The 27,502-nt window shown below is 32.5% G+C and overlaps 1 long non-coding RNA gene across 1 annotated transcript in view; it reads left to right on the top strand.

Moving 5' to 3' along the window:
- Positions 1-27,019, top strand: part of LOC141541203 (uncharacterized) — a 53,610-nt gene extending 26,591 nt beyond the window's left edge. Inside the window, exons 3-5 of the long non-coding RNA XR_012481682.1 lie at positions 18,452-18,537; positions 22,836-23,023; positions 26,948-27,019. This is a non-coding gene — a long non-coding RNA (uncharacterized LOC141541203). The remainder of the gene's footprint in view (positions 1-18,451; positions 18,538-22,835; positions 23,024-26,947) is intronic.
- Positions 27,020-27,502: the final 483 nt, after the last annotated feature.

Below are 27,502 nucleotides of genomic sequence, written 5' to 3'. Positions count from 1 at the left end.
ATTGGAAGTGTGAAGATCCACTGTTTATTACCTGTGTAACCTTGTATATTCAAGGTCACTTACACTATTTGGCCTTAATTGGGCTATAGATTTAGAGCAGGATCAGAATTTATAGGCCATATAACCTCACCTTTTATTTTATAGAGGGGAAGTAGGCAAATAGAGATCAAATGCTCAGTCGAAGGACATATAAGTAACAAATGACAAAGCTAGGCTTTTAACCAAGGTCCTCTGACTCCAAATCCAAGGCCCTTTCCTCTTTGCCATCTGTGAAAAAAAAAAAAAAAAAAGAAAATTGTATTATCTCATGATCCCTTTATTATATGTAATTTTTAGTTTGTAAGCTCTTTTGTGATATATTGTGATATATTATTTAATTTGCAAATTGTGATTATAATATTGCACAGGATAGATCTACTCAAGTCATATTAGCTGAGGTAGATTATTGAATGGTCAGTGAAACATTATAAACTGTGTGACTTTTCAAAGAGGATGCTGAAATTTATTTACCTCTGAAATTGAAGATTGAAAGTACTTATTTTTAAAACCAGAGGTATAGTTTTTCATGTACAGAGAAATGGTAGTTTTTACATGTTTTATTATGTAACCTGAAATATTTTAAGTACTACAGTTCACTTCAGAATCCCTGTGACCCAGAACAGCTTGCATATTCTCAAATGAGTTATAAATTCTCCCGGAATGTCCTCATTGCCAAATGAAATGGCAATGAAGGTTAATAAGGAAGATTTACTTGGAGAGTAGTTGAAAAATGAATAAAGGTACCTGAAAACTATTTAAAAAGAACACTTTTAATATTCTTAACATGGCCAAAATTTGTACAAAGGTTCAACATGTAATCTTCTCTTTTCCAAGACTGAGGCTCTAAAGAGAATACGGAACTTGGTCAAGAAATAAAACTAAAGCTTTTAAAAGAAATTGTGTTTTGGCCAAGTGGGTGGAACAGGAAATAACGTTTAGTTGCTACTAAATGTGAACTTACTAATCTTTTGTCTTTCATTTGAAAAAAGCATGAAAGGGATTTCACCTATTTAGCTGTGGTTGAACACCTGTAAGATGATGAAGAATAGAAAATATTTCAGAATCACAAAGTGGGAAGGACTTTGGAAACCATCTAATCCAATCCCCTCATTTTATCTAGGAGTAAATTGGGGATTAGAAAACAATTAAATGTTATACGATTTGAATTCTTTGTATAGTTTGACATGTCACAGTTAAAAATGGTAGATTTCTTCATTCTTGTTGGTTTTGGGTTTGGCTTTAGACATTCCTATAATGAGGAATTGTGGTATTTGGGACAAGGGCAAGGTATCTTGTGATAGAGATATGGAAAGGGAATAAGCATTTCTCTAAGATATGTATTATATTCCAGCTCCTGTTCTAGGCACTTAAAAACTCCCAAATTATCTCCTTTAATTCTTACATTAATCCTATAAGGTAAGTACTATTACTATTTCCATTTTAGAATTGAGAAACTTGAGGCAGACACTAAGTGATCTGCCCCAAGAATACTTGCTAGTAAGTAAATGAGGATGGATTTAAACTCAGGTCTTCGCGACTCAAGCCTCACTCTTTTAGCTATTGTACCACCAGCTGTCTAATACAGAAAAGATTAATACAGGATAGACTACAAGATCATTAGTAGGAAAGGAAAAGGATAATGAGGAACTTCCCTGTGATACAGAAAGTCCTCAAGATCCTTGACTGCTTCATGGGATCTACAGGGATCTGTTTCTATTTGAGTTTAACACAGTTGATAACTTTCATGGGATTGTAGAATCTTTAGGGAAGTTACTTGCAATATAGCTGTGAATCCCAAAAAGGAAATGCTAAAAAGGAATGTTTTTGAAATGTATAGCTAGAATGGAGGACTGAAGAAAAATTATGAAGTGTATTTGGATCATAAGATATTAAGGCTAAGGGAGCTGGAAGACTTGCCTACATTAGACAAGTGATCTGGGGACAAAACTCTTGGTGAGATGGCTATTTTTACATCTGATGCCCAAAGCTTAAATGTCTGGAACTACTAATTGGGGTAGGAAATGACACCTATCCAAATTTAATTTTGAGGATAAAGAATTTGGTCTGCCCTAGATCTGATTCTGGGCTTAGACTCCTCCTCCTCTTTTAGAGAAGCTTTAGGGAATTATGGCATCATTCTAAGATATTTACAATCCAGGATATTGGGAATCATGTGGTTCTAGAGGTTCTGATGATCCTAGAAGTTTGATCTCTCTTGATTGGTTTGATTATGGACTAGACTCCTGGATATATCTAATTACTTAAATTATATATTGAGGAAAACCTGGAATGAAGTCAGTGTCCTGCAGCATCTGCACAGGCTGGCCCTGTGCCTTATGCTGCCTCCAGTTCTGTCATATCCTATCCCCTTTCTTTCTATCAGAACTTTCATTGTTATTTTTCACTTCTAGAAAACTATTCAGGCTAAAGTATAATGACAAAGTCTTATGATGTTGTTCTTCTCAAATCTGGGAATAATCTCTTAAATTGAAGGAATACATTAAAATCTACAAGAACAAACACAAACATAAAATTGAGAGATATTCCCCATAGACAATTAATTAATGGATGTGATTTTTTTTCAAAATTTTCCTTATTATTTCAAACTTATCAGATATCAACAATGCCTTAAAAAAGAGAGAATTGCATATGTAACTGTGAATCTCCTCTATATATAGCTTGCTATTTTTGGGGGGGTATATTTAAAATTTAACATGCTAGTTCTAACATTGCTTTGTTTTTTATATCCCTTTTAAACTTTCTTTTCATCTTATTTACTTTTTGGAATATAACTATTACTAGCTCCTCTCACCTATAACTCTTACATCTTCATCCCCTTACATCCTTCCCCCTTCCCCCCAAGACCTTCCATATAATATAATATAGTTGTACAAAATAAATTCATACATTGGTCATATCTGAAAAATATTAATCTTCCTTTAGCCTATCTTCTTTCTACTGAGAGATGGGAAATATTATCAATATTCTGCATTTATGATTAATTATCACATTAATCAGAATTCTTATAGTTGTTTTCCTTTACAATATTATAATTATTATAAATTATTGTAAAATGATCTTGGTTCTGCTAACTTCACTGGGTATCAATTCATATAAATTTCAGGATTCTCTAAATCAGTTTTTCATTTCTTGTGGCATAATCCTATTTTTTTACACTCATATTACCATAATGTGTTCAACTATTTCCCAACTGATGAACACCTATTCTGTTTCTAATTCTGTGCTGTCACTACTATAAATAACTTTGTGCCTATTAGTCTTTTTTATTCATTTGATCGTTGGGATTTCTTTAATCTCATGGTGATATCATTGGATCAAGGAGTATTTGTAGATCAGTGACTTTTAGTGGGTATCATTTCAAATTTTTCTTTTTGAAATAATTGAAATATTTCAAACTCCACCAAAAGCATATTAATTGTTCCTGTCTTCCCAAAGTTTCTCTAATAAGATATTAATATTTTACAAAAGAAATATAAACTACAGACACCATCGGACAAATTGTTCAAGTTATTCTATAATCAGAAAAAATAAATTGAATCAACTTTAAAGTATCACTTGACCAATCAAACTTTCAAAGATGGAAAAGTTCTATCTTTTACCAGAAAAGGCAGGGATGGCAATTTGCTGGTTGAACTGTGTCTAAGTCCATTTTCACCAGTAAAGGAGTGGGTCCTTCAAAAATATATAAGAAAAAAATAAGTAGCTTTGTGTATATCTTTTGATTTAGTGATTCCACTATTGGATTTTTATCTTGATACTGACAGCAAGAAAAGACCTACATAAACAAAAATATTTACATCAACATCATTTATAATAACAAAAGCCTTGAAATAAAATGTATATTCAATAATTGGGACTATCTGAACACATTTCAGAATATGTGTGTAATTAAATAGCATCACATGCCTTATAAGAAATAAAGAATATGAAGAATTCAGAAACATGAGAAGGCAACATAGTACAAAGTGAAGATACCAGAGCCAAAACCCAGTGTAAAACAATGATTACAGCAATGTAAAGAAAGACAACACTTGCTATTTTCAGTTGTCTGACTCTGTGACCCCAATTGTAAAGTTGGCAAAGATACTGCAGTGGTTTGCCACTTTCTTCTCCAGCTTATTTTACACAAAAAGGCAGCAAATGTTGGCTTAAATGTAACAGACAATACTGGTACCAAATTATTAAGGTTAAAACACAAATCTTTCTTTTTATAAGGGATAGGGATTTAACTTTTGATTTCATTGTTAAGCAGACTTTTTATGAATGCAGTGTGGAACTTTCTGTTAACCGAGTCTTTGATTGTTGCTGAGAGATTGTTAGCTAGAATGGTGAAGTCAAACTCAAACAGAAATTGGCCACTGATCCACACATAAGGATTCCAGCAGCATGACATATTGATTTAATTTTAAAATGTAATATTATCTATGTTTTATTGTATTTTAATTTACTTTGGTAAATATTTCTCAATTACCTTTTAATCAGGTTCAGGGGCATGGGACCCATGAGGTAAGTTATTAACATCTTTGGGCTAGAGTACTGATAGATTAAATGACTTGTCCAAGTTCAAAGCTAGCATGTGTCAGAAGTAGGGCTTTTATTCTACTCTTTCTGACTTTGAGGCTGATTCTCTGGTGAGGTCACATTGCTTTTCCTCTTAACCCCTCTCCCCCTTCTCTCTTCCTTTTCCTTTTTCTTCTACTTTCCTCCTCTCCTTCTTCACTTTCTCTTCTCCTCTTTTTCCTTCTCCTTTTTCTCCTTTTCCTTCCTCTCTTTCTCCTTTTCCTTCTTCTTCTCCTTAAATCAATTAGTAAATAACTAAAATGGAAAGTGATATGTAACACCAATAAATTTATTCTAGACAAATTTGCTTAATTGTTTTCAGGAAATATGCTCAAAAAGGGAGGGGGATTGTTTGGGTGTTTGTTGAAAAATGGCTTATTATTATCTAAAAATTCGCAACTAAAAGAAATAAATTCTAATAGAATTTTTGCCTCAGCAGAAAGCCAAACTAAGGAATTTTTTTCATAGGACTTCATATGGTAAGAGTCTTCAGATAATAGTTCATGCAGTTTCTTCTACAACATCCCAGAAAGGAGCTTTCAGCCTCTACTTGAAGAGCATCAATAATAGGGAATTTGGTATCTCCCAAGGTTCCCAGTTCTACTTTTGGATAGCTGTAATTTTCAGGGAATTTTCCTTTTGAGACAAAAATCTGTTTCTCTGCAAATTCTGCTTATTGCATCTGGTTCTGCCCCCTGGTGCTGAGCAGAAAATAAAATACCTTTTCTATGTGACAGCCTTTCCAATATTTGAAAATAGTTGACTTGTTCTTCTATGCCCCTCCCCATACTTTTCAAAGTTAAACATCCTCATTTTCTTCAACTGATCCTCGTCTGGCCTTGTTTTAAAGTTCCTTCACTATTCTGATTACTCTCTTCTCAACATCCTATAGCTTTTCAGTGTCCTCAATAAAGTATGGCATCCATAATGGAATATAATAGTCTGGAAATGATCTGACATGGGTGGAATAAATAGAAACGATGCATTTTGCATTTCTTAATGTTCTCTACTTCTTCTTTGGTCATAATATAATCCTTCCTTCTCCACAGATCTGGCAGGTAGATTATCCGTTGATCTACTAATTTGCTTATAGTATCACCTTTTATGTTTAAATTATGAACAAACTTTGAACTTATCTTGGTATAGGGTATTAGATATTAGCCAGTGTTTAGTTTCTGCCATATTATTTTCCAATTTTCCCAGCAATTTTTGTCAAATTGTGAGTTCTTATCCTAAGAGTTAGAGTCTTAGGTTAATCAAAATCTAGAATACTGTAGTCATTGACTATGTGTTTTGTTAACCTAACCTATTTCACTGATTCTTTACTGTATTGTATTTCTTAGTACCAAATGGTTTTGATGTCTATCTCTTTAAGTACAATTTAGGTCTGGACTGGGTAGGTCGCCTCCCTTTGCATTTTTTTCCCCATTAATTGCTTTAATATTCTTGACTTTTTGTTCTTCCAGATAAATTTTGTTATTATTTTTCTAGCTTTCTAAAGTAATTTTTTTCCAGTTTGGTACAACACTGAATTGTTATTTTTATTGTATTAGCCTGGCCTATCTATGAGCAACTGATATTTTTCCAGTTGTTTAGATATAACTTTATTTGTGTGAAAAGTGTTTTGTAGTTGTGTTTATATAGCTCCTGGCTTTATCTTGTCAGATAGACTTCCAACTGTTTTATATTGTTTACAGTTATTTTAAACGGGATTTCCCTTTCTATCTCCTGCTGCTGGGGTTTATTAATAACATAAAGAAATGCTGATGATATATGTGGGTTTATTTTATATCCTTCAACTTTGCTGAAGTTAATTGTTTCTAGTAATTTTTTGTTGATTCTCTGATATCCTCTACATTTACCATCATATCATCTGATAGCTTTGTTTCCTCATTACCTACTCTAATTTATTTAATTTTTCTCTTTTCTAATTGTGGAAGTCTAGTATAATGTTGAATTATAGTGGTGATAATGAGAAATTTTGTTTCACTCCTGGCCATATTGGGAATGCTTCTAATTTATCCCCATTACACATAATGCTTGCTGATGATTTTAGATAGATGCTGCTTATCATTTTAAGGAAAACTCCATTTAATCTATGTTCTCTAGTGCTTTTATTAGGAATGGGTGTTTATTTTGTCAAATAATTTTTTGAATCTATTGAGATAATCATATGATTTCTGTTAGTTTTGTTATTGATATGGTCAATTATGCTGATAGTTTTCCATGAATTGAACCAGCCCTGCATTCCTGGTATAAATCCCACTTAGTCAGAGTATATTATGCTGGTGGTAAATTGCTGTAATCTCTTTGCTAATGTTCTATTTAAGATTTTTGAATCAATATTCATTAGGGAAATATTGTCTATAATTTTCTCTCTCTGTTTGACCCTTTCTGGTTTAGGTATCAGCACCATACATGTGTCATAAAAGGAATTTGGTAGAATTCTTTCTTCACCTATTTTCCCTCCAAATAAAACTATATGGTATTGTAATTAATTATTCTTTAAATGTTTGGTAGAATTCACCTGTAAATTCATCTGGCCCTGAAGATTTTTTTAGGGAATTCACTGACAGCTTGTTCAGTGTCTTTTTCTAAAATGGAACTATTTAAGTATTTTATTTCTTCTGTTAATTTGGGCAATCTATATTTTTTTGTAAATACTCATCCATTTCACTAAGATTTATTTGTATACAATTGGGCAAAATTGTTCCTAATCATTACTTTAATTTCTTCTTCATTGGTTTGTCCTTTTCCTTTTGAATATTACTAATTTGGTTTTTTATTTCTTTTTTCTAATCAAATTAGCCAAAGGTTTATCTATTTTTTCATAAAAACCAACTCTGTTTTGTTTATTAATTCAATCATTTCCTTGCTTTCAATTTTATTAATCTCTCCTTTGATTTTTCAGAATTTCTAATTTGAGGTTTAATTTTGGGGGTGTGTATTAATTTGTTCTTTTTTTCTAGATTTTTTTATAGTTGCATGTCCAGTTCATTGATCTTTTCTTCCTCTATTTTATTCATGTAAGAATATCTTCCAGTCTAAAAAAAAAGTAGGGACCAAATCTTAGGATATTCCCTTAATAGAGTCTCAGTCCTCTGGGTTGACATTAACTTAACTTTTTTGATCTGGTTGTTCAATTATGTATCTACCTAACTATGTTAGCTCATCCAATCTATATTAATCTATATGGTTTCCATGCAAATATTATATGATACTTTGTCATATATCTTGTTGAAATTCAGGTCTGTTATGCCTATAGCATCCCTAGATGTATCAGGCTAGCAACATTGTCAAAAAATAAAGTGAAATTGGGTCAGTCTGGAATGACTTATTTTAATGATTTTATCTTAGACTGCTTTCTGAAGTGCTTACACTATCATTTTATTAAGAATATATTATATATTTTTCTAAAAACCAAATTAAAATCATTAATTCATTGTTTCAATCCTCCCCTTTTCCCATTGAGGTAATTGACTATCTCCAACTCTTTGACAAATTTCTTCCATGTCTAACACTTATTATCTGTATATTTTTGTGCAAATCACATTAATTTCTGAAGGCTTCAGTTTTCTCATCTCTCATCTCTAAAGTGAGAATGTTGAACTAGTAAATCAGTTACCAAAAATAAGCATTTATTAAATATTTATGATATGCCAGGCTTAGGGGCAAGAGGTGGGAAAATAAAAACACAAGCATAGGAATGAAGAATCCATAGCAGATCCTGGCTACCTTTTTTTTTTTTTTTTTGGAGATATTGTCAGAAGCAATTCAATCAGAGAGAGACGACATTGGGGCTAACCATACTTCCAATGTGTGAATTCCCAGGTTGAAGTGAGCTTTCTGAATGAAGGTTTTTCTGGGTCATGGTAGCAAAAGTAAATAGTGCAACCTGCAGAGTAATGAGGTCTCTGAGATTCCTTCCAGTTCTAGATCTATGATCCCACGACATTGTCTTCCACAACTTTTCAAATATTGATTACAACAGTTCTACAAACATATCTGGGATTTCTTTCAGTTTTTGGATGAGTGTATTTGTGTTGAACAATTTGAACTCTTTGAAAGCAGCAAAGTACTCTTTTACCATTTTGTAATTCACTTTGTATTTCAGTTTCTTATTAATCATTTTTGCTCCATAAATTCTAGTATGGAGATCTTTCTTTTAGAAAAAAATGGAAATAAAATATGAATTGAATAGTTTTGCCTTCTTTCTGTCATTTATCATTATCTTTTCACCATAATAGTTCAAATGAACTTTCCGTATACTCCCCAGATTCCTCCATTCTGCCTTTTTGAGAGACTGACTCTACCACTGGGACCCAGCTGGCCTTTGGAATAGAATTAGATAGCTTCCACAATTCAGAGTGGATTTTGTGAAATTCCTATGATGCCTGTCAAATAGGCAGTTTCCAGGTATGATATTCCAAATGGAGAAGAGCAAATTCAGGCCATCTGTCCAACATCAGATTACAGAATAGGAGCAGGAAAGAGGGAGTCTATGTTTTTCTTAAGTGTGCAGGATAGGCATGACCACTATTTTCCTTAATGTGTTTTTTCAGTGTTTGACATCCTTATGCTTTCAGCTGAAATCTAATAACAATACTGGATTGCTGTAATGAAGCTGTAAGTGGAAGTTGTATTTTTCACTCAGCTTAGGTGGCCTCTCCAAATGGGTTTTCTCAGTATTAAGAATGACAAGTTTATCTTGCTAACCATAAAATTCTTTTCTTGGTTATTTTCTTTGAAGATGTTGTAAATACCATACTGTTTGAGTATAGCTTTGTTTATTGTTCTTTTATTCTTCAAACACTAAGTAAGACCCCTACTTAGAGAGATTGATTTTCTATTGTAGCACATTTCACTTGTTAGAAACACATATGCCTCCTTAGAAAAGGAGATAAATGTATATTCAGTAGAGGTCAGGGGTCCACACAAAAGAAGAAAAAAAGAAATATCCCTTCAGCTTTCTCTTCCAAATCAGTGGAATTTTAAAGTTTATAATATATCAGAATAGGAAATAGGAAAGAAATCCATGTTAGACTTTTAATTTTTCACTTCTGCACTATATTAATAAAAAATAGGAAGACAAAAGTAATCAGCCTAGAAATTGTGCTATGAGGAGCTCAGAATTTTTTTTTATTATGTAGTTTAAAGTAATATTAATTAAAGGGTGGACATTATTAATTATATCCACTGAACATTCCAAGGGTCATTCCTGAAACTGAAGGGAGTCTTATGAGACATCTCCTGAAGTATGATTTCAAGGGCCAAAGAAGCCTTGATAAAATCCAAATGTATAAGGAGAAGCCTAAACATTGAATTCACAATAAGGTGCAAAAGATTGTCCTCAACCTTCCTTAATCCTGGGGATTAAACAACAGAGAGCAGAGGGCTAAGGGTAATAGGAATAAGTAATAGGAGGAAGCAGGGGCCATTATAGTATGAGAAAAAAGGTGCAGAAAGAAAAGTGAATTATCCAATTTTGTCAGCCTCACCATTCTGCTTAGGGCAGACCTTTCCTGAAATATAAATAATAGGGACTGGACTTGTTATTTATTTATTTATTTTTTGCTGAGGCAATTGGGACTAAGTGACTTGCCCAGGGTCACACAGCTAGGAAGTGTTAAGTGTCCGAGATCAGATTTAAACTCAGGTCATCCTGACTTCAGGGCTGGTGCTCTATCCACTGTACCACCTAGTTGCCCCTGGACTTATTATTTTACTGGCATAGGGAACTTCCTTTATCAACAGAGGTTGTTCTTCCTCTGTACCTTATAATCATGGGGAATCATATAGATAAACTACTATGATTTGCCCAGATCACATAATATGTGTCATTCTAGAAATCAAACCCTGTTCTAAGATCAGCTTTTAATTCATTACAGAAGGCTGTTCACCTAAAAAAAGCGTATATGTATACATACAGTATGTGTGTATATACATATATACTGCTATATTACCTATGTCTATATCTATGTCTCTAACATCTGTCTCTAAATATATTATATTATCTTAACTGCTCACTATCTATCACTCCATCACTTCCATCCCATCAGCTTGTACTATCTTTCAAATATGTCTCTTTTTCTCTTGTGACATTGCCACCACAATGATTCTGGCCTTCATCTATCTCCTCAGGCCTGGATAACTTTGCAATAATCTGCTGTTTTTTGCCTACTGTTTCTCTCCACTACAATCCATCTTCTATTCAGCTGCCAAAATGACTTTACTAAAGTGTAGATCTTACCATATCACCCATCTACTTGATAAACTCCATGGGTTCATTATTACCTCAAAGATAAAATATAAAATCTTCTGTTTGGCATTCAAAACCCTTCATAATCTAGTGCCCTGAGCCAGTTTTTTCATACATTATATCTGGTCTCTATAACACTGGTGTCCTTACTGCTCCCCAAACAAGAGATTGCATCTTTTGACTGAGAATATTTACCAACTAACTGTCTGCCATACATATCCCCTTTTTTGGTTACCTTCAATTACAGCCTAAAATCTCACTTTCTACAGGAAGCCTTTCTTAATTTCTTGAATTCTAGGTCTGAAGCTCTGTTGATTACTTCTTACTCATCTTGTATGTAGCTTATTTGTAGTTATTTGTATGTTGCCTCTCCTATACATTGTGAACTTCTTGAGGCAAGGCCAGTCTTTTGCTTTTCTTTGTATTTTCAATATTGAACACATTAGCCCCTTAATAAATGATTATTGATTGACTATTCATCTTATAAAAGTTGAGAGTGTGCAAATAGGGTAGAAAAAAAAGTGTGAGTAAGGGTACCTAACAAGTCAAATAGAAATCAGTAATATAGTAATGTGTTAAAAAAAAAAAAAAAAAGAGAGAAAGAATATGATACTGAGATGTATCAGTAGGTCTATAGAATATACAACCTAAGAGGTGGATTATTATAAAAATTTAACTGATCTTTGGCAAGAACTTTAGAGGATCATGAAATTATTGAACTTGAGAGCTAGGAAAAAACCTTAGAGATCAGCTAGTTCTCATTTTATAGATGGTGCAACTTAGGTCCTTTTTAAAGGTTTCTAGACCAGTCTGGATTCCCTAACTAAAGAAAAACCTGATAGTGTTTAGTTAAGAGCCACATAGATAAGTAAGTCATCAGCCAATATGATTTGGTGAAGCTAATATTGAAGGCTAATTTAATAGCAGTCTCCAATTACATTACTAATAACCACCTGTTTTTATCAGTCTGAAAACTAAAAGAGGAGATAGATTTTAGTGTGAGTTCAAGTAATTTAGTCTAGACAGACAGGAAATGTTCTGATGGTTGTGAGAGTTGTTAAACATTGGTTTAGGCCCCAGCAAAGGTGGAATAATCTCTCTTCTGAAGCTCTTTAAAAATAGGATAGATTCTTATCTGCTGGAATGACTTGTATGGTACTTGCCTGAAGGCCTATGTCTGTGTGTGGGATGGATTAGGTGACCTTTCCAGGCATCTTTTGACCCGGTGATTGCTAATCTTCCTGTATTCTCTTATATCTAATTTTCAAAGGGACCTCTGTAGCTTAACCTGATCAGTCACTTCAGGGTTGCTAACCCAAGAATGTGCCTGGAGTTAAAAAGAGGGAAATAAAGAAATTCAGTAACTGCAAAGAGAAATATAATCTGTTGTAACTGAAATTTGCTTGAAGAAAAAAAGCACAAACTAGCTTAAATTACATATACCTGAAATGGCTGTTGAACATTTGAATAAACAAGCTCTCTAGAGCCAAAGGAATAACTCATTAATGATGGCATTTCAGACACATCATGAGGAGAGTGGCAGGTATTTTTGGTTAGGGAAACTGCCTATCACCCTTCAAATATTGCCACATATACAAGATATTTAAACACTCATGAGACTAACTTTATTGGTAACTAAAGTTATTAGACCTATATCCCAGCCTGCACTTTATATGATTAAAAATCATTTAGAAGAACTCACTTTCCAGGAATGGAGAAAATTTAAAGTGACTTTTTATATAACATCTGAGAATGGTAAGATTTTGTTTTACATTTCATTATTTGGGAGTGGAATTTGCATATATTTGAAGGTTAAAATAGTTGCTCTTCTTATATTGTTCTTTTCCCTATTTCCATCTTAGTTTTAGAACCTGTGTCATTCAAGGTTATTGGAATAGATAGATAAATTACATAATCATTGTGGGTTAGGTACTGTGCTATGCCAAAGATATATTTGCAAAAAAGCAAAACAGACCCTGCCCTCAGGGGGATTATATTCTACTAAGTGAAAACAGCACATAAAGCAGATAGAAAACAGGGGAGGGAAAGGGGCTTTCTGGGAAGTGACATGGAGACCTAAGATAATTTGCAAGATCTCTTCTGAGAACCTGCAATCCCAGGAGGAGAATGATCTGAAGGTGGAAGGAAGAAAACACTTATTTGTTATATGCCAGACACTATGGTAAGTGTGGAATTTACAAGCAAATGGAAGGCACCCCTAGTCATTGCCATTCTAATAGGAGGAGGCATAAAGGAGCTGAAAAAGTGGGGAAAGAGAAATGAAGGCAAAAAAGTGAGATCACCATTAATTGTGAATCGATTCAACCATTTTGGAGAGCAATCTGAAATTATACCTAGAGTTATTAAACAAACTAAAACCTGTTGACCTAGCCATAGCAGTAATTCAGTCTATTTCTGATATTTGGATAGAGAAAAGAACTTACAGGTTCTAATATGTTTATAGCAGCTCTCTTTGTTATAGCAAAGAATTGTAAATTACAAGCATGCACACCAATTGGGGAATGGCTGAACAAATTGTATAATATGATGGTGATGAAATACTACTGTGTATAAGAAATTATGAGCTCAATGATGTTAGAAAAAATTTAGAAAGACTTACATGGAATAATAAAGAGAAAATGCGAGAACCAAGAGAACGTTGTATACAGTAAAAGTGATATTGTTTTAAGCATAACTTTGGGCAAATAAGTTATTTTGACTATTAAAAAATCCAAATTAACTATAAAGGATATATGAAGAAAGATACTATCTGCATCGAGAGAAAGAACTGATAAGTAAAAGTACATATAGAATAATTTTATACATATATACCCATTTGTGTCTAAACATAGCCACTTCTAGGGTAGAGAGATGAAAAAAAAAAGATAATTTTATTGTGTATTTAAAAGGAGTAGCAAGTTGTAGACTTACAATTTCATATGCAATCATCTTTCTAATTGTACTTTGTTATGGAAATTCTTGTTTTATTCCATGAATTAAAAATTTAAAAAGAGTAGGGAAGGGGAGTAAAATGAAAGTAGTTGCAAAGAGGCATGGTTTTGAAGTCTGAAATGTCGGACTCAAGCCTGAGAAGGAGATAAAGGTGGATGGCATAAGCCTATCCACAAAATGGAGAACTTGGCAATGGAGTAATGGTACCTTGTGGAGAGATATTCTAATATGAGAAGTCCCCAGTGAGTGAATAAAATTACCAGGACAAAGAGGACCTAGGTGATGAGAAAAATTCCTGGGTTAGACAGCATCAGAATTTGAAGTCTGTGAAGATTGGGAGTAGGACCTAGAGGGGAATGAAGAACATATGTGGGTTGGAAGAACACAAACAATTTTTTTTTGAGTATTTGGGGAGTCTCCTGAAGAAAATGAAAAGTTAGGAGAAAAACTCTATTGCCAGTTATTCTACTGAAATTTCAAAATGAAGTTACAGGGTGATTCATTATCACAGAGCTCCCTATTTCTCTTTTTTTTTCCCTCAGGTCCCATTTGACATAGACAGGTATGAGTATATGTGCATGCAGATTGATTTACTTTCTGAAGGGTTAGAAACTGAAGACATTATACAGCATTTCTATAGTAGACACAAGATATTGATCTTTTCTGTTAGTCTTTTCAAGTGGAAATTCAAAAAACCTAAAAGTATTTGGACATTGTATCTTTATAAAGTCTAGATTCCTGAAGATTTGCTTTGATTTGTTGATAAGCTTTTGTTCCTCCAAAATAGCTCATTCTATAGGGCAATTGGATGGCAGAAAAGTATTTATTTTGGAAAACTACACCATGAACAATCTATTTCTACAGAAAAATCTGCTCATTCACCAATCAATGCGCTTATGAAACTACTTTTAAAAGGTTGGATCCAATGAAAGTCTCATAACATTCCAGGCAGTTCTGGGAGTAGGAGAGGACCATTGAATTCAGAAATCCATTACCTGACTTAATTTGAAATTATACTCCTTTAGTAGATTACAATGGGCAAGAGCCATATCCCAATAGATAATTAGTCAGAGGATAGAACAAATATTTCTTCTAAGAAGAATTGCAAGATATCAAAAATCATATGACAATGCTTTCAAATCACTAATAAGAGAAATACAAATTAAAGCAATCATGAAGTTTTTTAGGAAATTGAGAAATATTACAAAATATGAGAATAACATTGAAGAAGTTATGAAAAAGACTTGCACAGTAATACAATGTACCTATGAACTGGTACAACCATTTTGGAAAGCATTGGAAGGGATCTTAGAGGCAAATGCCCTCAATTTACAGATGAGAAAACTGAAGCCAAAAGAAATTAAGTGATCTTTCCAGTGTTACTCAATTAATAAATGTGTGGTATGGAATTGGATCCAGGTTTTCCAGCTGTATATTTGTTTCAAATATTTTCCTTTTTATATTTATTATAATGTTACTCTTGTGGAGAGCTTTTAATTTTATATATAATTATAATTACTTTTAAGTTTTTACTGTATTTATTTTTTTATTGGAGAATTCTCTCTATCTTCAAATATTAGTAATTGATGTCAAACCAATGGTCTTAAAGAGTTGTCTGGCTAAGTCACTTGACATTGTCAGTGCTCCAGCCAACTCTAAAATATTTAATTTTTATTTCCTATGATTTTTTTTGTATTGAACATGTCCACCATAACTTTATTTGTTTAAAATGTGTCTTCATTTTTGATCTTCTTTTACTTTTTCTCTTAATTTTTTTTTTTTTTTTTACACTAAGGATTGTTCTCTGGGAGAGGGAAGAGAGTAGGGTATGTGGAAAATCTAGGTGATATGAAAACAAAAATTCAATAAAATTTTAGAATTAAAAATATATTTACTCTTCAAAGTTTAGGTAAATAGATTATTACTTGTTATTATTTTTAAATAAAATAATTAGGGGCAGCTAGATGGCACAATTGGTCCTGGAGATAAGAGGATCTGAGTTCAAGTTTAACTTCAGATATTTAACTCTAGCTGGGTGATCCTGGGCAAGTCACTTAATCCCAATTGCCTCACACATACATACACAAAACAAAAACAAAAAAAAACAAAACACAAAACAAAAGGGAATGACAAAAAAAAATAATTAGAATTTAATGGTTAAGATTTTTATGGCTATAATGGTTAAGATTTTAATTATTTTTATGGTTTAAGATTTAATGGTTAATTAAGGATTTAAGTTTAGTTTTTATTGTATAACTAGTCAGCTTTTACTCCCCAAATTTATTATGTAATGTAGAAAAACTTTTTATTATCTGTTTACGAAAAACTAATCTTTTTATACTTTTGGTTTAATTTCTGAAATTTCTATCATTCTTACTTTTTGTCTAGTACCTACTATTTTAATGATAACTGCTTTAATAATATGTTTCAAAGACCAAATTCACTTTCATCAGCTTAAAAAAATTTAATATTTGATAACTTTCCTCTTTAATATGTATTTTCATTATGATTTCATCTAGTTCTATTTTTAAAAGTTCTATTTTGATGGCTTTACAAAAACTAATATTTCATTAAATCTATGAGCTACTTGAAAGAATGTAGGCTATTCTTCTTTAAAGGAGAAGGAGAGGAAAAAGCCAAAGATGAGAATATAGTTTCAAGCCCTGGTGACAAGTAGATTGTTATACCTTAAAACACTGTATTAAAAGAAGATTAAGAAAAGATATGACAGTAATAGCTAACATTTACATATAATGTACATATATACAAATATACATACATATACATATGTGTGTGTGTAAAGCATTTTGTAAGCCATTGCATTCTGTACACTGTCACCTAATTTTGCAAAGTCCTTCACAAATATTATTTCACAATTTAATCCCCGCAACAATTCTCTGAGGTAGGTTCTAGAATTATCCTCATTTTATAGGTGAAATAATTGAAATAGAGAGGTTAAGTGACGAGATTCACACAGAATCACTCAGAAACAGCTGAGTGATAAAATGGAATAGAGTATTAGATATAAAGTAAGGAAGGCTGAAATTCAAATTTAACATCAAACATATATCATCTGTGGGACCCTTACCCAAGCCATTTAATCTCTATTTGCCTTGTTCTTCTCCACTATAAAATGAGATAATTATAGGAACTCACTTTTAGTTTTATTGTAAGGATCAACTGAGAGAATAATTGTAAAATGTTTAGCCTGGTCCCTAGCATAGAGTAGGTAGTTAACACTTATTTTCTTCCTTTCTTCCAAGTAAGTGTCTGAAGTAGAATTCGAAGGCAGATCTTCCTGAATTTAAGACCTGATTTCTATTTTTCCATTATTTAATTGCTGTTCTATTAACATCACCTAACCAGTTTATGTCTCATTTTCCACTTTTGTAATATGTCACTTAAACACTATGAATTCAGTTTTCTCATTTATAATAACAGTAATAACTGTTTTCAATAATATTGACAACAAAAATAAGGTAATAATATTATTACCTGTGGTACAGGTGATAGTGAAAATCAATTGATATATTGTATGCAAAACACTTGGTAAATCTTAAGACAAAAATTAGTATTAGCTATTATGCTTTCTTATATGGGAGAGTTACAAAAAGATACAAAGATTAGACAAGATGAGAAGGAATGGGACTGGTGATTTACAATGGTGGAAGAATTATTTACACTGATAGAAGTAGAGTTTCAATGAAATTTTAAAATATGTCAGTTCGATATTCTGATATAGGTAATGTTGCATTGCTTATGAATGATTTGGTATAGGTATTTTTTCCCATTTGGAGAATCAAGTTCTTTTTGGTTAAAAAGCATGTGTCTTATTTATTTGTATCTGCCATAGGGTTAGGCAAATTTCAGAGTGTTCAAAAAAGACTTGTTGGCTGATCTGCTTTATGCTTCTTTTAAGATCTTGTTGGTAAGCCTTATCTCTATGAGGCAGTCTGGTGGAATGAAAAGATTACTAGGTCAGGAGTCTGATGACCTGGCTTAAAACTTAAGCTTTGTTTCTTTCTACTGATGTGACATAACCACACTTGGCTTCATTTATCTTGTCAGTAAAATCTGGGGCTTGGATGAGATTATCCCTCATGTCCCTTCGATCTCAAAAGCAGACTTTTGAAGAATAGTTATTTTCATAATTATTTTCATAATGAAAAAGAATAATATATGTATTGAAAACAATAATATATATATAAAGCATTCTGTAAGCCATATCCTGTATATATGTCACCTGGAAGAGTCATTATGATTATATTTTCTTCATGGGAATTATATTTTTTTCCCCCTTAAACTTAAGTTTTTAAAACTGTGAGGTTTCCTTTTAATGTTTAAGTTTAGGTTAAGAGTAGCAAGGTTTAATATCATTGAGGTAACAAACTTGGAAATCCCATTGTGAGACATTGATTGCTATAAAAATCATCTTAGAATTTTATTATTATTAGAAGCATAAACAATGCACAATGTAAAATTATGGTAATTATTCTTCTTTATGCAATAGGCTTTGATATAAGATAGTAATGCTGTATTTCATTTGAAGGAGTTTAGTTGTTGAACATTTTGTCCAAAGATGCTGGTCTTACAAGGTGGTTACATTTTCCTCACATCCAGCACAGTGAACAGAATATTGGACTTGGAATCAGGAAGAATTGAGTTTAAAATTCTGTCTCAGGAACTTACTAGCTGTCTGGCTCTGGGTAAGTCACTCTTTATTTGCCTCTGTTACCTTATCTGAAAAATGAGGTTTATAAAACCATCTACCTCACAGGATTGTTTTGGAGATTAAATAAGATTATATGTATATAAACTGTTTTTATTAATCTAAATGCTTTATATAAGTGCTACTTAAAAAGTATACCTCCTAAGATTAACAGCATGGTAAGGCTTTATAGAACAGTCTCTTTAGAGCAAAGGTTCTTAATCCTTTTGGTTTTATGGACCCCTCTAGAATTCTGGTGAAATTTATGGACCCCTTTTCAGGATAATGTTTTTAAATTCATATAATATACAAGATCATAAATGAAATCAATTATATTGAAATAGTTATCAAAATATCAAAAAATAAAATTCATTAATCCCATGAAATCTATCCATGGATTCTTCTGTGGAGCCTAGATTATGAACATTTGTTCTAGAGCAGAAGTGTTAAACATAAACTGCATGTGTAGCATGCAGCCAACCACATTCCTCAATGGGGTCAAATAAGATTAAAATGGAATTGGAAATATTTAAGAAAATAAATAAAAATAGACTAGAACTCACATTGTTAATGTGTAGTTTTCTCAATCAATATGCATCCTACAGGGATCTTTATAAACCGGTGGCCTGGTTTTTTTTTTTTTTTTTTTTGACACTACTGATGAGGAGAATATGTAAACTTAAAAGAAGGTTTGATAACTTCCTTACAAAATCCTTTGACACTGGGGCTTTGTGCACAATTTTTAGGACTATGGCTGTTCTTATCCCAAAATCTACATGTTATTCCATAGATCAGTAACAAGTAATAACAGCACTGATATACTTCAGCTATTTCTGTAGCTTCCTTAAGGTGGGTATGCCCTGCTGTGGCGTACCTTTTTCATTCTTAACCTGTTTGACTCTCTCATCCTCATCTTCCAATAAATCCTCAACCTGTCATGCATCCTACATGTAAAGGATCTTTCTCTAGCTTTCTTGACTTATCATAGATTTCAGTGGAATATCTAGGCTGATCACTGGTCATTTTGTCCTCTTGTTGTATGACAGACCCACCAACTTCTCAGATGATGCATTTTTTTAAAAATAATACTCTTAATATTTTGTTTCTTCATAATTCTTTCCTGGCAAAGTATTATAGCAGTTTGTGTTCACTATGAATTTCTCCCTTGCTCTTTGGGTGATTGCCAAATTAAATCCTTCAGAATCTGTGGGTTATTCTATGCTTCATGGCTATATGGTATCACCAGAAGAATAATTAACATTAATTAATAATCCAAATAAACACATAATTTATGAATTATTAGAAATAATAATTAATAAATATCAATAAATCAAATAATAAATAATTTAATTTAATAAATAATAAATAAATACTTTGATAATTATTAAATAAATATAACAAATGTTATTTATTTAGGTAATAAATAAATCTTGGAAAGGTAATAATAAAAGTTTATATTTATATAGTACTTTAAGGTTTATAAAATACTTACTTTAATTTATGAATATTGTTATTATTTTAAATTGTTACTTTAATCCTATGAATATTATTATTAATTTTTTTAACAGATGAAGAAACTGATATTCAAAGGACTTATGCAACCTTCCCTAGGTTGTTTAGCTAATAAGTGTGAAATCTGGGATTTGAATCCAGGAAGAACTGGGACTACCCACTACAGTAATCCAACTTTAAATATTGTCTTACTTTTCCTCAAAGAACTGACCACACTGTTTAAGAATCATTTCTCTTATATCATAAGATCATAGATTGAGAAATTGAAGGCTATCTACTTTCACCTATCCATTTTTACAAATGAGGAAAATTGAAGCTTAATATGGTTAAGTGACCAGTACAATATTACAAAGAAAATCATGGGTAGGATTTTACCCTAACTTCTTTGACTCCAAATCCAGGACTATTTCCAGTGTTCCACAGCTCTGTCTCCTTTTCAAGAAGGCAGATGAAATAGTATTAGTAAATAACTCAAAAACAATGTTGAAAGATGTAACTTTTGGTACATTGAAAAGTTTGTCACTGTGGAATGTACCAAATTGAGATAGTAAATACTTTGAAATAGTAATTTCAGTAATATTTAGTCAGAAATTCCCAGATAATAAGAAAATTACAATTCATTTACATTGAAACTGGTTATTTAGGTTTTTTTAGGTCTCATCTATAGGATGAAAAAGTTGTACCTGGACAGCTCCCTTTAAAATACTGTATGATTAGCTGGGTTTGTAAAACCTCAGAGTGAGGAACTGCATACACTTTCAATTCTATGCTTGACAACTTTCCCTACTTGTTTTATTATTTTTTCACCCTCACATACTGTGTATTCAATAAGCTATTACTGAACTAAATGTAATGACCAAACAAATACCACACACTATAAAGCAGCTTTACAAATTATACCATAAGGTGAATTTTATGCCTCCATAAAGTCCTTTAACAATGGCTTTTTATCCTACTTGAGATTTTTAAAAAACATGTTTTAGTCCTTTATTTCTGTGTTCTGTGTTTTTAATTTTTAAGTAGCTTACTTGGCTTTCCTATTTTAAAAAATTAAACACTTTGAAATGTGAGAAAGTATTGACCAAATTTCTTTATTATATACAAGACTCTTTAGCCCTGACACAAAGCAATTAGTTTAAACAAATGGCACACATACTTCTTTTAGAAGGAACCTGGTGTTTTTGCAATGGATGGGTATTTGGAACACCCTGAATTCATAAGATCATAGATTTAGATCTAGAAAGGGAATTAAAGGCCATTGAGCTCAACCTTCTTATTTTACAGATGAGGAAACTGAGGCTTATGAAGTTTACTTGCTTTACCCAGGGTCATATATAAATAAATCTCATTCTGAGGTGAGATCTGAACTTAGTTTGTCCTGACTCCAACTACAGCACCTGATCTACTCTGATATGCTACATCTTAACTTTCTTGGTCTCTCCATGCCTTAGATGGAGAAAATGACTATACATTGTTTAGTTTTTGGATTACACTTCAAAAGCTGACAAATTAAGGTTGCATAGAAGCCCCAGAATGCCATTATTATTACATGTATTATATTTTCTAATATTTTATATCTGTAAACACTTTTTCTAATAGGTTATTTATTATACATTATTATTCTTCATTTACTCTATGGTTCAATCCCACTCTATGGAGATTGTGATATTCAGTTTGGTTTATTTTGCTTTCTGTTTGCACTGAACTTCATACCTCTTGTTTATACTTCTCAATTCAACATTATAGCTTTTCTCTTCTATGGTTTGTATTCATAGAGTATCATGAGCAATAGAGAAAGGAAGGACAAGAAAGAGACACCAAATGAAGGAATGGCTAAGGAAGAATCTATTCTGGGCCATTTACAAAATGCTAATAAGGAGTGGTTGAATATATATTAATGATCTTGACTCTTGGCAAGATATCTACTCAGAAAATTATAAGTTACAGCTCAGGGTTTCACTGCATTTTCCTTCTAAATTTGTCTCTCCAAACTCTTCCTCTTTAAGGATCCTATTATAAAATCAGAGTGCTTCACATCTGTTTCATTCTCTACAATATGTTTTCTTCTCTGGATTTTTGGTCATTGGTGCATTGATTTTCTGTGGCCAAGTTAGCAAAACTTATGGGATCTGTAAGAAATTCTATAAACTTCTCTCAACAAGGGAATGATGAAGAATTAACTATTCCTTTCTTCTTCAACCTCTCTTTCCACTTCTTTCTGGAAGACAAAATCAAGGACCTTAACAATAATGTGTTATCCTATTTAATAATGAGAATCCCTGCCTTCAAAGAGCATATATTGCATTAAGGATATAACATATGCATATCAAAATAGATATGGAACATATACAAAGTATATACAAATCAATTTAGGGATGTGAGAGATATTGAGGGATATCAGGAAATAATTTTAGAGTGGGACTGCAGAAACTGGGAGGTATCAATGAGAGCACTGTGTAAAAAGTGACTTTGAACTGAGTCTTGAAGAAACTAGGGATTTCAAAAGATAGAGATATGGAGGGAATGAATTTTAAGCATGGGAAAAAGCATGGCAATGGGACATGGAATTTTGTTTGTGAGGAATAACAAAAAGCTCCATAGAGTGGGGTTGAACTATAGAGTAAATGAAGAATTATAATGTATAATAAATAACCTATTGGAAAAAGTGTTTAAAGATATAAAATATTAAAAATTTAATACATGTAATAAAATATGTGTATATGTTTTTATGTAAACATATGTGTGTGCATATATATATATATATATATATATATATATATATAGTCATATTTGTGGTCAATAGAGAAGCAGCAAGGAGATAGGGAGCAATTAAAAATGCTGAAGAAGATGTGATGGAGTGGGATCATTTGTACATTTAGAGAGCCTGGCTTCATGTGAGACAAGGGTGAAAGAGGAAATAGAATGGAAGGCAACTGGATAAATCAGGAGGAAGGAAGAAGGAGCTACTCTTGGTGAGTGACCTCAATTTTTTTCAGTGACATAGGAGGCAAAGCTTCAGAATTTAGAAAATTGGAGCACAGAGATTTTTGCTTGTATAAAATTAAATTTAAAAAATAATGTATTAAAATTAGAAGGAAAGCAGATAACTGGAAGAAGTCTTTGCAACAAATTTCTGATAAAGTTTCATTTCAGATTTATAAGGAATTAATTTAAATTAATAGTCATTTTCAATTGGTAAATGGTCAAGAGATATGGATAGGTAGCTTTCAAAAGAAATCTAAGCTATCAACAATAAATTATATAATGGAATATTCTAAATCATTAACAAAGAGGCAAATAAAGGCAACTTTGAAGTTCTAGCTGATACTTCTTGGACTGGCAAAGATGATAAAAGAAGAAAATGACAAATGTTCAATGGGTATGGAAAAATAAGTAGATTAATGCACTTCTGGTGGAATTAGGGCTGGTCTACCCATTTTGGAAAGCAATTCTGGAATCATCCCCATAAAGTTACCAAAAATGTGCTTAGCCCTTAAGCTAACTAAAGTATTACTAGGCTCATGCTCAAAAGAAATTTTAAAAAAGGAGAAAAATGATCTATATGTACAAAAGTATTTATAGGAATGAACAACAGCAATATCCTTCCCAGATTCCAGGACCCTCTGAAAGTTTTCCTTTTTTTTCACCCTTCTATTTTATAATGACAGTATTACAGATCCCATTTAATTTTAGGCTTATATAATCTTTGAAAAGCTTGACTTCCCCTCACTAACAAGTGGTGTAATATCTCTACCAGTTATTGAAGAGTACTCTTTAAAAGCTACAACTTTGGCGTGTTTCCTTGGAGTAATACATTAAAAATCTTAGAAATAAAAAGACAACAAGGGAGAACAATAAAACCCTTGTGTTTGGTCTAAAACTCAATACTCAGTTGACAGAGGAGTAAATCTGATTTTATCTGGTGCAGGTCAGCATAGTGTCAATAAAAACACACAAGTACAACTGGTACTGTCACAAAATAAAATCTTATCAAATTATTATGTGCAGCTCACATCACTATAGCTCATTAATGTAGGGAACTCATTCTAGCAATTCAACTCAATAAGACATCTGGGGTTTATCATCTGAGGATTTTATAATGTGAGTGTTTAAATGACTTATTCACATTCATATAGTCAGCAGCTCTCACATATAGAATTTGAATCTGCTTTCCTAATGGCATGGCTGACCAATTGGCTGTTAGACCAGGTTGCCCCAAACTTAAATATGTCATTGGCATTAATTACAGTACCTTCAAATTGTTTTTTTTAAAGTGAATACAATGATAACATCTTATGAAATTCCACTTAAAGTTAACCAGTGTTTATAAAATTTATGAACTATATGCCTTAGTAAATATTCAATATTATGGAATCACTAATGGATTGAAAGTCATAATAGACTTTGGCTTGTCCTGGGTTAGTGTTCTGTGTCAGACAATTTTTGAAATGATATTTTATTTTTACGAATACATGCAAAGACAGTTTTCAATATTTATTTTTTGTAAAACTTTGTGTTCTAATTTTTTCTCTTCACCCCTTATTTCTCTCTCTCTAAGACAACAAAGAATCTGATATAGGTTGAATATGTGCTATCCTTTTAAACATATTTCCATAGTTGTCATATTGGGCAAGAAAAAATCAGATCAAAGGGAAAAACCTAAGAAAAAGAAAACAAGCAAATAAACAAAAAGGTGAAAATACTGTGCTTTGATCCACATTTAGTCTCTATAGCTCTCTCTGTAGATGTGATTAGCATTTACCATCCCAAATTGGAATTGCCTTGAATCACTGTATTATTGAGAAGAGCCAAGTCCATCACAGTTGATTGTCAACAATAATCTTGTCACTGTGTACAATGATCTCTTGGTTTTTACTTTCTTCACTCAGCATCAATTCATGTAGGGCAGGTTTTTCTAAAATCAGCCTGCAGCATTTCTTGTAGAACAATAATATTCCATTTCCTTCCTATACCATAATTTATTCATCCATTCCCAACTGATGGGCATCCACTCAATTTCCAGTTCCTTGCCACTACAAAAAGAGCTGCCACAAACATTTTTGTGCATAAGTGTTATTTTCCATTTTAATGATCTTTTTGGGTTACAGATCCAGGAATGAGACTGATAGATCAAACGAAATGGATCAAAGGGTTTTATAGCCCTTTGGACATACTTTCAAATTGCTCTTCAGAATGGTTGGATCACTTCATAACTCTACTATCAATGTACTGGTGTTCCAGCTTTCCCACATCTCCTCCAACATTTACCATATCTTCTCCTGTATCTTAGCCAATCTGATAGGTATGAGGTGGTACCTCAGAGTTGTCTCAATTTGCATTTCTCTAATCTATAATGATTTCTGCTTCTGACAGTCTGTGTGACTGTGGGTAAATTGTTAAACTCTCTGTGCCCTATTCAACTATCAAAGATTGTAAATTGAAGAAATTGAAGAAAATTGCTGATTTGCAGAGAGAATTTCTGTGCCTTTCAGTTCCCTAAATCAATGTACACAGTCACAGGTTCAGTCCAAATTACCAATAGAAAAACAAATCCAAACTTAAAAAAAATACCCCCCAAACAAGAAAATAGCAATACTAACAAAATAAAATGGTATTCATAAGTTTTCTTCATTTGGTGGATAGGCTATAAACTCAGCAGTCCTAGAAATGAACACCATAATAGGATGGAGAAATGATGTTTAACATAGGAGGAAACCAGAAGCTCTTTCCTACAGATTTTTTATGCAGGAAAATCTCAGATACTAATCTATGTCTCCAAAATGGAGGCTCTCCAAACTCTTTAAAATATTGCCGAAGGTGAAAGAATACTGGCTTGGCTTCTAGTATCAAGAACATTGGATTGGTAACACTACATTATATCCTGGCACACAATATCTCTGTGATGGAAGTGAGCCAATTGCTTATAGCAGAGTATGACTGTTGTGGAATTTTAGGGTCCTATTTACTTTGATTAATTGAGAGATGACTAGTTTCAGAATCCTCCCTGGTTGCTTTGGAACTGGTCCATTTACCATTGGTTTCTTGGAAATTGGTTATTGACTCAGTCATATTTTTTCCTTTGTAGTATCTGGGATCAATATGGGAAGTCATCAAGTTTACATTGATGAATTCTGAAAAGTCCAATAAAATAATCTTTCACCAATAGACCTTGACAATCAAAGGTTCAGGGGCTTTTTAACATTGGACAGATATTATTGAAAACATATTTTGTCTTAAGCCAAAGGTGGTCTCTTTAGAAAATTAACTCAAGGACCACTGGGACGATAATACTAACAATAAGATATTTCTCTTTTATGCCATACATTTCCTGTGAGAATTTTAATATTTGTGCTTTATTCAATTCAATTTAACAAACATTTGCCGAGATGCTACCATATGCCTCAACATCCAAGTGGGACAAGGGTTAAAGTGCTGGGCCTGAAGTCAGAAAGACTCATCTTCTTAAGTTTAAACAAATCTGGCCCCAGACTCTTACTAGATATTTGACCCTGTGCAAGTAATTTCACCCTGTTTGCATCTTTTCTCATCTTTAAAATGAGTTGGAGAAGGAAATGGCAAACCACTCCAGGATCTTTATCCAGGAAATCCCAAATGAGATCATAAAAAGTCAATTATAACTGAAAAAGACTGAACAATAACTATAACTATGTTTTTTTAAAATTTTATTTATAATTTTTTGACAGTGTATATACATGAGTAATTTTTTTATAACATTATCCCTTGTATTCATTTTTCAAAATTATCCCCTCCCTCCCTCTACTCCCTCCCCTTGATGACAGGCAATCCCATACATTTTATATGTGTTACAATATAACCTAGATACAATATATGTGTGTAAATACCATTTTGTTAACTATAACTATGTTGTTCACTAGATATATGAAGGCAAAAATGCAACATTCCCTATTCTAAAGGAGCTCACCTTCTACTGGAGGAATATACAATGCACATGAATATATATATATATGTAAGTATCTATATATGCTATAAACAGAATACATATTAGGGTGAGGAGAGTAGTGATAGGTGGACCTAACAATTGGGAAGGTTAGGGGATGGTGAAGATTCCATGACAACCACAGAAGGAAATTTTCATAGTTATAACCTATACAAAAACATAGAGATTGGAGATGGATTGGTGATGAAATGGAATATCATATTTGGAAGTAATAAGGCCAATATTGTGGGAACACAGAGCAGACAAAGAGAAGAAATGTGATCAATCTATAAAAATTGTGAGAGATTTTAAATGCCAGGCAGATGAGCTTGTTTTATATTGAAAGCAACAGGAAATTCATTGAAGCTTCTTGACCAAGAGAGGGATATGAGGGGCAGCTAGGCGGTGCAGTGGATAGATCACCAGCCCTGAATTCAGGAGGACAAGAGTTCAAATCTGGTCTCAGACACTTAGCACTTCCTAGCTGTGTGAC

The sequence above is a fragment of the Sminthopsis crassicaudata genome, chromosome 4 (genome assembly GCF_048593235.1).
Source record: "Sminthopsis crassicaudata isolate SCR6 chromosome 4, ASM4859323v1, whole genome shotgun sequence".
NCBI classification, from domain to species: Eukaryota; Metazoa; Chordata; class Mammalia; order Dasyuromorphia; family Dasyuridae; genus Sminthopsis; species Sminthopsis crassicaudata.
This window is presented reverse-complemented; position numbering and strand designations above follow the sequence as displayed.